This window comes from Vicia villosa, linkage group LG4 (assembly GCF_029867415.1).
Source record: "Vicia villosa cultivar HV-30 ecotype Madison, WI linkage group LG4, Vvil1.0, whole genome shotgun sequence".
NCBI lineage: Eukaryota > Viridiplantae > Streptophyta > Magnoliopsida > Fabales > Fabaceae > Vicia > Vicia villosa.
This window is the reverse complement of record NC_081183.1, coordinates 161731639-161744285: the sequence shown is the minus strand read 5'-3', so window position 1 is coordinate 161744285 and position 12647 is coordinate 161731639. Positions and strand designations below refer to the sequence as shown.

General features: G+C 31.1%; 1 long non-coding RNA gene across 4 annotated transcripts; it reads right to left on the bottom strand.

Annotated features, from left to right (window-relative positions):
* Nucleotides 1–6607: 6607 nt before the first annotated feature.
* Nucleotides 6608–10569, bottom strand: LOC131595761 (uncharacterized). 4 transcript variants are annotated; one of them, XR_009282043.1, is made up of 3 exons: nucleotides 8014–10569; nucleotides 7394–7586; nucleotides 6608–7285 (listed from the first exon to the last, which is right to left on the bottom strand). It is a non-coding gene; the product is annotated as an uncharacterized LOC131595761 (long non-coding RNA). The 4 variants fall into 4 exon arrangements; XR_009282046.1 differs by having other exon boundaries at nucleotides 6616–7586; nucleotides 8014–8125; nucleotides 8530–10569; XR_009282044.1 differs by having other exon boundaries at nucleotides 6617–7586; nucleotides 8014–8145; nucleotides 8530–10569.
* Nucleotides 10570–12647: the final 2078 nt, after the last annotated feature.

Here is a 12647-nt window from a genome sequence, read left to right as displayed (position 1 = left end):
AGTACAAAATGCAAAATTTATATAAGAGACAAAGATGTAGATCTAACTTTCCTCTTCAATCTCCCAAAAGAATCACTCCAATCCAATAAAATATAAGGAGTTATGGTCGTTCAAAGTTAGGAAAAAATCATCTAACACTTGAAATTTTTTTTTATCATCCAAAGTATTTTATTATTCAAGTAAACCTTAAAACAATCATTTCTCATGATTTTAACTCACCAATGATCATTTCATATGAAAATATGGTCTTTGAACTTCATGTTGACCAAAGTCCACTTGGTCAACTTTGACTTTATTTGATTTTTAGGTAAAAAGATCATTTTGCCCCTTTTGGTCAATTGATCCCTTTTCACTCAAAATTGATGATCAACCCTTCAATCATGGATTCTTTAGAACTCATAGACATCATAGGAAAATAAATGGCTCAAAAACTCCAAGCAATCCTGATTATATCCAAAACCCTAGTTCAGATCCTTGTCGTAGGAGAATGATGACCAAACTTCAAACCCTAATTCCTCTGGACACTCAGACAAATTTCTTGCACAAAGAATGTTTCAATGAAGAGGGGAGAATAGTGCCTCAATGATTTTGCACACACACAAAAAAACCTCCAGCCCTTTAATCAGTCAAAAACCCTAATTTCAAATGATGCTTCAATAATTGACTCTCCACAGCATATTTCCTTCTTCTAATATATCAATGAGATACCTTGAGGAATGAGGAACCCTAAAAATAAAGAAACCCATAATTTAGGGGATGAGGCCCTCCAATGCATTTGTTACCAACATGACCACATCTCTGGAGCTAATAAAATCCCAGACAACCAAAATGCCTTGATCCATCCTTAATGCAATGAATGTTTATGAGATGCAAGCCAATCATACTTTAGGAATGAAGAGGGTAAATTTTGGGGTGCAACACTTATATATATATATATATATATATATATATATATATATATATATATATATATATATATATATATATATATATATATATATATATATATATATATATATATATATATATATATATATATATATATATATATATATATAAAACAAACACCTATGCGATGCACGGTTATATTTTATTTAAATGTCAATGATAATTATTATAATTTAATATTATTATAAATAATTTTATATTAGTTGCCTCTCTAATTCTAAATATAACTTAGTTGATTTAATGTTTTATAGTATTGTTTAAATACTTTTAATAAAATCTTTTTCTTGATATATAGGTTGAATACTTTATACTTGCACAAACAAAAGATTTTCTAAGAAGTTTCCTTGAATCAGCATTAGGAAGAAATGACCAAACAAAGCATTAAGTGATTTGAAATTATGTAAATTTCTAACTGTAAGTGGAAATCATTGGCTTATATGGGGTCCATATGGAGACTAAGTCAAAGAAAAAAAAACTCAATAACACGTTAAGGAAACTTAATTCTCTCTTTCAAATTATTGACTAAACACAAAATATTTAGTATTTAAAAAAATTAAATTTAAAACTATGAGAGAAGCACACTCTTAGACAGGGCCGGTCCTGAGTTTTTAGAGAAAGTCATTGTGTTAGACTTAAAAATTATAAAAAATAAATTACTTGTCGTTTAAAATATAAAATAAAATTAATAAATTAAAATTTTATAAAATTATAAAATCAAAATTTAAAAATGCAATATTAAAAAAAATATCATTAGAAATATAATACATTTGATAAAGTTTTAAAACCAAGTATAAAGGTATTTAATGTTAATTCAATGTCTCCAAAGATGAAGACTTTGCAATGATATGTCAATGCTGTCTGTCTAACGCTTGAAATTTGAATGACTCAGCAAGCTTAATTAATAAAATCAAATTGTAAAGTAACAGCGCACGTTCGATTTTTTTTGTTGATTCCTATCTAATTTGTTCGATTCTTTTATGAGTCCGTTTGTTTTGGCTTTTTTAAAAATGATTTTTATAGTATTATTAAATTTTGTGAAATTTTTTTTATAACCAAACTTTTTATAAAAACTTTAAATGAAAATTTTGTTTGAATAGTTATTCTTATAATGTGATTTTAGGTATTTCATATATTTATAGGAAAAAAATTTGGATATCAAAATTTCAAAAAATCACTTAATTTTTAATTTTGAAGCTATTTCAAATAAATTTTCATAAAAATCATTTTTGAAATACGACTTTTTGAAAAAATTATGATTTTGACAAAGTTTTGGTCTTCAATTTTGTATATTTATGTTATAAGATGTCAAAATTAGTGTTTCATTTTAGAAAAAACGAATATAAAAAACTTGTAATATTTTGAAAAACGGTTTTAGAAAATCTATTTTCAAAAATACAAAGAAAAAATTCATTTTTTTAAAGCTGAAACAAACTGGCCCTTAATGGATTGGATTCAATTCATCCATTTAAATCATGGATGGATCTAATCCATCCAATATGTTTCAAAAATCCAATAGATTATTTTATTTTATATTTTAAATTTAATAGATCATTTTTATTATAAAACATATAAAATATTTTTATTCAATAAATTAAATTATTTTTTAAATTTTATAATAGAATATTTAAATTTTATCTTTTATTTTATATTTAAAAAGTCGTATTATTCTAAATTCAATCTTTAATCTCTATTTTATTTAAACAATTAACTTTATTAATACAGATTTTGTATCAATTTGTCTACGTCGTAATTCTATAACTGAAATCATAAAAAAACGAAAAAACACATTTTGATTTTTGTTACCTTATATATAAATGAATAGCATATAAATGTATAGCGCAAAAAGTAAAAGTGTAGCATAAGGGTGCAAAAAGTAAAAGTAGCAGAAGGATGCAATATAACACAGAAGGATGTAATATAACACACGTTATTTGTAACTAATTGATTATAAATGGGTGGTTATAGTCCATATAATGTTTAATACAATTATGTGTGATTACATTTTATTTTTTAATAAAAGGACAATTTAGATGGAACTATTAATAGTTTTAGTAAAAACAGAGAATTATGTAATTTAAAAAAATATTTGTTATAAAACTTTTTTTTTTGGAGAAATAAAGAATTTTATTAAGCCAAAACATATTACATCCAAGCGATCCCATAGGATCCAGCTATCCATCCTAGGCTAAGAACCTAAGGCATCATAATTTTGCTAATATGTTTCCTCAATTGAGGCTTCATCCAAATGCGATAAACTACGCTATCTATAATTCTACTGTCAACTAACGATTTATCCGTATGTTTCCCAAAACAGATTTCATTCCGGAATCTCCACGCTTCGTAGATTGTTTCCGCAAACGCACATTTCAGAATGGTAGCTTTCCATCCTTTCCCTCTGCTCTGCGTGATCATCCATTTAAGTTCTTCGGACCAATGCCCAGGCTGGTGCATAACTCCTAACCAGTTCAAAACTTTTGCCCAGATCACTCTCATAGGTGTACAATAGAAAAAGAGGTGGTCTAAAGTGTCAGTTTGCCCACAAAATACACAATTGTTATTATCCACTAGACCAAACCGGTGTAAGCGTTCCTTGGTTGCAAGGCGGTTGTTACACGCCATCCACGTTATGAAAAGAGCACGTGGTCTCGCCGCATTTCCATACATAAGTTTCCTCCACGGTACAAAAGGATATTGTACTTTAACCTCTCTATACATACCTCCAGTGCAGAATTTCTGTTGCTGTAGAGTATTGATCTAGTTTTGATTATTATCCATGCCCCCTCTTTGAGTAAGGATGGCCTTAAGTATCCATGAACATGTCGAACGGATCGGAACCTCCATCACATCAGCTCCCTTCAAGTAATAAGCGTGCACCCACTTTACCCATAAACTGTCTCTTTTACCACTCAAATTCCACAAGAGCTTTAGAAGGCAAGCTTTGTTCCAGTCCGAAAGGTCAATCACATTCATTCCACCTTGTTTCTTTGGGGTACAGACTCGTTTCCACGCAATCGGACTTTTCCGTGTTATTTTATCCGTCCCGGCCTAGAAGAAGGATCTGCACCTAGCCTCAATCTCCTTAATAACACTCTTAGGCATTGGGAGGCATTGCAGCCAGAAGTTAACTAACGCAAACAGCACACTCTTTATCAATTGCATCCTGCCCGCGAGACTAAGCAGCCGTGCACTCCAATGGGTTATTCTCTTCATCACTTTTTCCACCAATGCCATACAATCATGGGTCTGCAGCTTCTTGCCACTCAACGAAATGCCCAGGTAACGAAATGGGAGCGAGCCATTAGAAAAATTAGTCAACCACCTGATTTCGCGTTGATGGTCATCCTCCACATTACCAAAAAACACTTTGCACTTGTTTGGATTTACTACCAGCCCCGTGGACAAAGAGAACTCCTGGAAGGCCTTCATAACTATCTTCACAGACTCAGGCTCACCCCGCGAGAAAATCAGCACATCGTCCGCAAAACTCAAATTAATCACTTTCAGTTTTTCACACTTGTGGTGAAATTTGAAAGGGTTGTTTCTAGCCATATTCTGTAAGATTCTGTACAAATACTCCATCACCAGTACAAATAACAACGGGGATAGCGGATCTCCTTGTCGTAACCCACGGTTTGCGCGAAGGATTTGCGAGCTTTCACCATTGATGCGGTACCTAAACGAGACTGTAGATACTGCCAGCATTACCCACCGAATAAACTTATGAGGGAAATTTAACTCTCTCAGAACACCTTCAAGCGCCTCTCAGTCGACAGTATCGTATGCCTTCTGCAGATCCATTTGAATCATTCCCTTAGGCGGTCCAGTTTTCGTATTATACCCTTTGATTAGTTCAAACGCAAGTAGGATGTGGTCGTGTATATTTAGGCCGGGAGTGAACGCCGCTTGGCTATCATCAATAATACTCCTTAATACCTTACTCATTCTCACTGTAAGTATCTTGGATATTATTTTATAGAGCACAGTGCAGCAGGATATTGGTCGGAAATCTTTGGCCATCGTAGCATTATCGGTTTTTGGGATCAGGGTGACCAACGTGCAATTCACCGCTTTGAACATTTTTTCCTGGACAAAAAACTCTTGTACAGCTTCAATAGCATCATGTTTAATTATGTCCCAAGAGGCCTTGTAGAATTTCGCGCCATATCCGTCTATACCCGGGGCTGAATCATCTTTAATGCCTTCAAGAGCACTTTTAATTTCCATCTCTGTGACAGGCGCTTTCAGCATCTCCCTGAGATCCCTATTCAACTGTTTTCCTTGTCTCAATGCTACAATATTCACACCCTTCAGGTTTTCCTCCTTACACCCCACAATTTTACCATAATAATCCAACACTTCTGCTTCAAATTCATCCTGAGTAGTTAACACATTTCCATCCTCTCTTGTCATAGTTTGAATTTTATTTTGCTTCAGCTTATTTTGCAGGGCAGCATAGAAAAGTCTATTATTACCATCCCCCAATTTAAGCCATTCGACCTTGGATCTTTGCTGCAGTATATGCTCCTCAATGTTGTTCAATCTTATCACTTCTTCTGTCAGCTTTTTGGCCTCCATAATACATTCAGCATTCTGTTTATCTTGGCTAAGAGTTTCTTGCACCATTTTCAGCTTCTCTCTTGTTTTAACCAGTTGGGGCGTAATATCTCTGAAAGGCTGACTTAACTGTTATAAAACTTATTTTTAGAGGTATTACAAAAATTAATACAGTATTTTTTATAAAATAAACAAAATTAAATTAATTTTATGGATGGATGGATATCCATCCATTAAAAAGTTGTTAATAGATGGATTGGGCTTTGGCTAATATGCATAAGGATTCTACTTATGCACCATGCATAAGCCTACATAAGTCCTTGGATCATGTTTTTAATCCAGTATTGAGTATTGAGTATTGAATATTGAGTGGTGAGTATTGAGTAATAACAATTGATATCTAGAATTTGATCTAATGATCCAAGGGTCCATAATAATCTATGCATGGTGCATAGATTTTTATCTATGCACGGTAACTGCACCCGATGGATTGGATGGATTATATTCTTAATAGATGGATTGGATTGGATTTTTTAAAGATAGTGTTAGTGGATTATTAGCGGATTAATGGATTATTTTGATCATCCATTAACAATCCAATCCATATCCATCCAATCCATCCATTTTGTCACCCCTAATTTTTTTATAATTTTATTTTTTATTTTTTAAAAACTATCATACTTATTATTAAAATATAAATTGAAGAATTGTATATATATATAATTCAAAATTTGCATACCATTTATTTATTTTATTTAAAATTAATATTAAAATTAAAATTAAAAATTAACTAAAATATATTATAAAAATAATTAATAACATAGAAAAAATTAAGATTAAAAATTAAAACTAAACTAAATAAAAAAACACCATAAATATAATTAATAAAATAGAAAAAATAATGATTAACGTTTTTAATAAATTTAAATATTGAATTATGTCAAATCCGCAGGTAATTCCGTAGGAATATTTCCTGCAGAATTACCCGTGAATACTGTATTACATTTGGTTTTAATAAAAGTTGATATTTGCAGGAAGATCCGCAGGAAATTTTCCTGCGGGTGAGATTTATGTTTAAAATATATATTCCGTAGTAAAATCCGCAGATTTTCCTGCGAAATAATTTCCGCAGAAAATTCAACCGGTAATACGAGTATTTCTAGAAGTGTACCTCACTGAATCATCTCATTGTTATACAACTTGGTTATATTTATATCAATCCCTAAAACATCTTTAAGCTATTTTTAAAGTCACATGATTGGATGCTTAGATAATATTTAAACTTTAATCTTAATCCTTCATGAGACAATGTAACAACAAGATAGTAGAAAAGTTCAGCAAATTAAAGGCGACAAACCATTAGAAAGAAAAAAACTGAAATAAAAGAATAATGAATTAAACGACACAAACCCAAATGCCACAATAAATGATTTTCTACTTCAGTGTCTCCATCATGCTGCGACTTTGCCAGTTCAAAGTCGTCAACCATGTAGAAATTTAACGCAATCAATTAATGAACCGGACATTAAATCATTTCAAAATTTCTTCATCCATTTATTGTATTTCTAATCAAGGACATAACTTTTGCATTCCCAGCACACATAAAGTTAAATCTATAACAGATAGTTAATGATTATAAATGCAGTAAACAATACACTAATTACCAGAGAAACATGAAGTAATGATTCGTCAACTGGAGATGAAGTAACAAAATTTTACACTTTGTAGAAACTTCTCAGCAAGATCTCCAGGCTCAGCCACAACAAATACGTCATAGTGCCAACTAAATAAAAGGGTAGCATTATCAGCATTTCGTCCTTATGTAGAAAATACTAACTTTTTATAATAAATATTTCTTAATAGTTTCTCATTTTTACAATAATCATCCTACATTTTTAAACAATTTGTTAGTCTTGAAAAGAGGGTAATAACTGTAGCCTTGCTTAGCTTCTTGTCCCACTCTATTCATCCCACCAAAGACTTTGTATGTCTCACAATCCAATAAATCCATCCTTAATGAATAAATTTTAACACCAGCCTCAAGAGTGCAACTTGCATGTCCAACTAAAATTTAATGACACTATCTGAAATATACACAAACTATATTAGATCACTTTCATTTTCTTAAATTATTACTGCAGTCTACATGTCATTATTGTGTAAGAGTTAGTGCTTCATGGCTAGCAAATATATATGTGAAATCCATAATCTGTATTTTCTTATAAGTAGTAGATTTGGAATTATTGCACATGACACATCACACATTGCAAGAAAACTATACGATAAACATATAAATTGTAAAGTTGAATCACATCCAAACACTTGAACCATGAAATTAAAACAACACGAGTTTAAATTATGCATACCTTTTGAAAATTAGTCTCCTCTCATTTTAATTTTCAGTTTTAATAATATATGTAAGGTGATAATTCAACTTGTATACTGAAACTGAAATCATTGAACACACTCATTATGAACTAAATGATTTGATGAAAAAAATCAGTATCCTACCTTCAACATTTCATTTCGTGTAGAAAGCAGCTGATCTTGCTGTTGGGGTTGTTGCACTGCTATTTGGGAGGCAAGCATATCTGCCTCTTTAGCTTTCAAGTCTAATATGCATCTGAAGATCACACACTAAGTCTAATATGCTTTTAGGTCTAATATTATATCATGGTTAATGTGTAGAGTTAAAGTATGTTAAAGAACTTAGAAATAATAAAACCAATTAAAAAGTAAAATTTATGGTTATGTATCACATCAGTTCCCCCAGTCAGGGCTATATCTTGTGACCCACTCCAATGTATCAAGCAGCATGAATCATTTTTCTATATATAAACATATTTAGTAAAGAGATTGATATTCAAGCAACGTGAATCATTATACTAAATATAAACATATGAGCATTTACAAGGATATATGAATTTCATTTTACTAAATAGTGTGTATGCATATATTGAGATACAAATTCATTGATATTCATTGCATTTATATCTCAGCCAAATATTGTGGCAATTAATTATGTACCTTAAACTGTGCCAAAGCTAATGGAATCTTAATGAGGAACTTGATGGCCAAAGACTTTATAGTATAAGTAGCTTTGTAACCAGCTACAAGCAATGCCAACATAAAATCAACTCTTTCCTCATATGAGAATTGTTCATCTGTCACCAACAATGCTCCAAGCATGTCATTCTTTTTCTCTTTGTTTGTTTCAAACTATTTTCTAAGACAATCACAAGCCAAGACATATTAAAAAACTGCATGTTATGTGTAAATTGTTTTGGCATGCATATCACTTGGATCACAAATAAATAACATAACAGAGTCAGACACGTCTGCAAACCAGAAAAAACGATTAACACACATTTTATCAGTTATAGTGGTAAACAATCAAAAGCCATGTCCAGAAATGAAGAGCTTTACATGATGAAATACGAAGTCTTCCGCTTTGATTTAACTATTATAAACAGCAGCATGAGTCACATTATAAACTTATTACATGTTTAACCATATCAAAGTCTTCCGGTTTGACTTAACCATTATATTCAACCAATATGCTATTCCTTTGCATATCCCTAAGATGATAAAAACACAAGAATAATTTAGAAGAGAGTCAAGAGGCAATAGTTTCAAGGCCCTTTTATAATAAGGATTGCAAAATTATGAAGACAATGGGGTTTGTTAGGACCCTTAGCAGCTTTTTTCTATTATTTTTTTCCCATTCGAGCGTCTTTGCGTTTCAATCTACAAAACAAAATCCTGTATTGCAGTCCGAATTCAACCAAATCCTATAACTAATATAAGTTAGAAATGTGGTCATTTACGAACTCTTAGTATATTGCAGTCCGAATTCAACCAGATCCTATAAAAGAGCAACAACCCCAGGTTAAAGAAGCTAAATTTAGCTTACACGTGCATATTTCTCTAAATGCATATTTCAGAAAAGAAAACCAAAACATCCTATATCACACAAATTATACCCAATAAAAACCACATAGAAAAACTTCTCACATTGACAAGCTAGACTTGCAGCAAATGTAACGACATACTATCCCGCTATCGCAACACCAAAGCATCTTGTTGGTAATCGGAGACCGAAGAGATTCATGTCAGTTCCACCTCCCATTGCAGCATGGGTTGCGATACAGTCTTTGTTAGCTCTGGTGGTGTTAAATATCTGAAACCATCAAATAGCACCCAACCCCATTCGTCACAGTTGCCAATATTAACACGTAAACTGACCTTTCCCGGTGATATTGTGGTTGTGTCTTCATATATGGAAAAAATTACACATGAAATGCATCTAAACTAACCAGAAAACAGAACATGAACATGGACATGAAGACACATGAAGCACAATACAAAATCTGTTAGAATACACATATTTTGGACAGATTTTAACTTCTGGTATAAAAATTTCAACAACTTGTATGACACAATATTTGTTAGTGTCCAAAAACCCACATCAACATCAATTTCGTTGTTGTGTGTAAATCAAAATCCAAGAACTCAACAACACACAACAGAAAAGAACATAAGCAGAAACAAAATGAACTCTCAAACTCCCCCATCCAAACTCTTCAATTTTTGAATCATTTTCTCCATCATCAATACAAAATCAAACCTCCATTTTTCAAAAGCACCCTTCATCATCAACAATACAGCAATACCATGAACAACATAAATTTCATACTCAAATAAAAATATAGCAAGAAAATACCAACAAAGTCTGAATTAAAAGAGAAAGAGAGGAAGATACTCAAAACTGTGTGACTTCGCCACCACCGCGGAATCTCCGCCGGATGTTCACTAGTGACCGAATTCGCGACCACACTGCTTCACTATTGTAGTTTGTAAATTTGTTTCTCGTTTCGACATCACCGTATTTGAGAGTCTGAGAAAGGAAAGGCGGAAATCACTGAACAATGAAAGCATATAATGGAAAAGGATTTGAAATGAGGGTATTATTTGTGTTACTCGGGCAATGAAAAGAACCTTAGAAATTTTCGAAAGTGAGACCCAGAGTTTTGGTTAGAGAGAGACTCGGAATTAAAGAAAGGAGAGAAAGAGAGAATGGAAGGAACCATTTGATTGGTTGGTACCATTTTATTTAGTAAACTAGTGTCTTACATGTGCGTTCGCACAGGTATCTGTCTTTTTCACGCATTGTGATTGAGAAAAATAAAAGATATTAGTAAAAGATTAAGTTTTGGGTCAAATTGAAAAAGTTATAAAAATAGTAATATTTTATTTGACAAATTATAATGAAGGAAAAAATTTTAAATCGCAAATTCACAAATTATAATGAAGAAATATTCAATCAAATTATATAATTTAATTAGTGATAACTATTTAATATAATTGATAAAACTACAAACTACTAGCTAGATTAGGAGAAAATTAATTATTTTGACTCAATTATAACTACAAACTATCAGCCTAATCTCAAACTACCAGCTCTCTCTTGTGGGCCAATGAGAAACCACTATAAACTCCATTTATAATACTTTGACCCGTAACTTCATGTTCCCGCTAATACATTATTTTGATAAGTAACTTCGTATTCCCGTTAATATTTCAAATTTCTTTCCCGTTAATTTTCAATATTTTGATCTGTAACTTCATGTTCTTGTTAATATTAATTTGATCAGTAACTTCGTGTTCCCGTTAATATTCATTATTTTGGTCAATAAGTTCGTGTTCCCGTTAATATTTCAAATTCGTTTCCGTTAATATTCAAAAAAATTATCAGTAACTTAATGTTTCTGTTAATATTCAAAAATTTATCAGTAACTTCGTGTTCATGTTAATATTCAATATTTTGTCAATAACTCTGTGTTCCCGTCAATATTTACTATTTTGATCAGTAACTTCGTGTTCCCGTTAATATTCAAAATTTGTTCCCGTTAATTTTTAAAATTTGGATCAGTAACTTAATGTTTACGATAATATTCAAAATTTTGATCATTAACTTTGTGCTCCCGTTAATATTCAATATTTTAATCAATAAATATTTTGATCAGTAACTCCGTGTTCCCAGTAATATTCAATATTTTAATCAATAAACTTCATTTCCCGTTAATATTCAATATGTTGACCAATATCTTCATGTTCCCCTTAATATTAAATATTTTGATCAGTAACTTCGTGTTCTCGTTGATATTCAATATTTTGTTCAGTAACTTCATGTTCCCGTTAAAATTCAATATTTTGATCAATAACTTCATGTTCCCGTTAATATTCATTATTTTGATCACTAACTTCGTGTTTCCGTTAATATTCCAAATTTGTTCCTGTTAATATTCAATAGTTTGATTAATAACGTCATGTTTATGTTATTATTCAATATTTTTAGCAGTAACTCCATATTCGCATTAATATTATATATTTTGCTTTGTAATTTAATACTCACGTTAATATTTAATATTTTGATTACTAACTTCATGTTCTCGTTAATATTCAATGTTTTGATTAATAACTTCATGTTCCCGTTAATATTCAATATAGTTTGATCAATAACTTCGTTTTCCCGTTAATATTCAATAGTTTGATCAATAACTTCGTGTTCTCGTTGATATTCAATATTTTGATCAGTAACTTTATGCTCTCGTTAACATTCAATTTTTTATCAGTAACTTCATGTTTCCGTTAATATTCAATACATTGAATATTTTGATCAGTAATTTAATATTGCCTTTAATATTCAATATTTTGATTAGTAACTTCATGTACCCGTTAATATTCACAAAAAAATTCTATTAATATTCAGTATTTTGATTAGGGATGGCAATTTGGCCCATCCCCAGTGAGTACCCACAAAAATACCCACAATGGGTAGGGTAAAAACCCGCATAAATGGGTACGGGCACGGGCTCGGGTAATTACCCTCTTAAATAAGCGGGTAAGGGTGCGGGTATGGGCAACTTAGTACCCAACCCGCCCCATACCCACATAACATATATATTTATATATTTTGATTTATATTATTATATTAAAATAAATGTCTATCAATTTTCAAAAATACATCGATGTTAAACCATTACATATGTAACATAAGTGTTCGTTTATTTCATAATTTTACAATAAGTTTTTTGAAAACATTTAAATGTTACTAAAAACTTAAAATGATATGATATTTTATA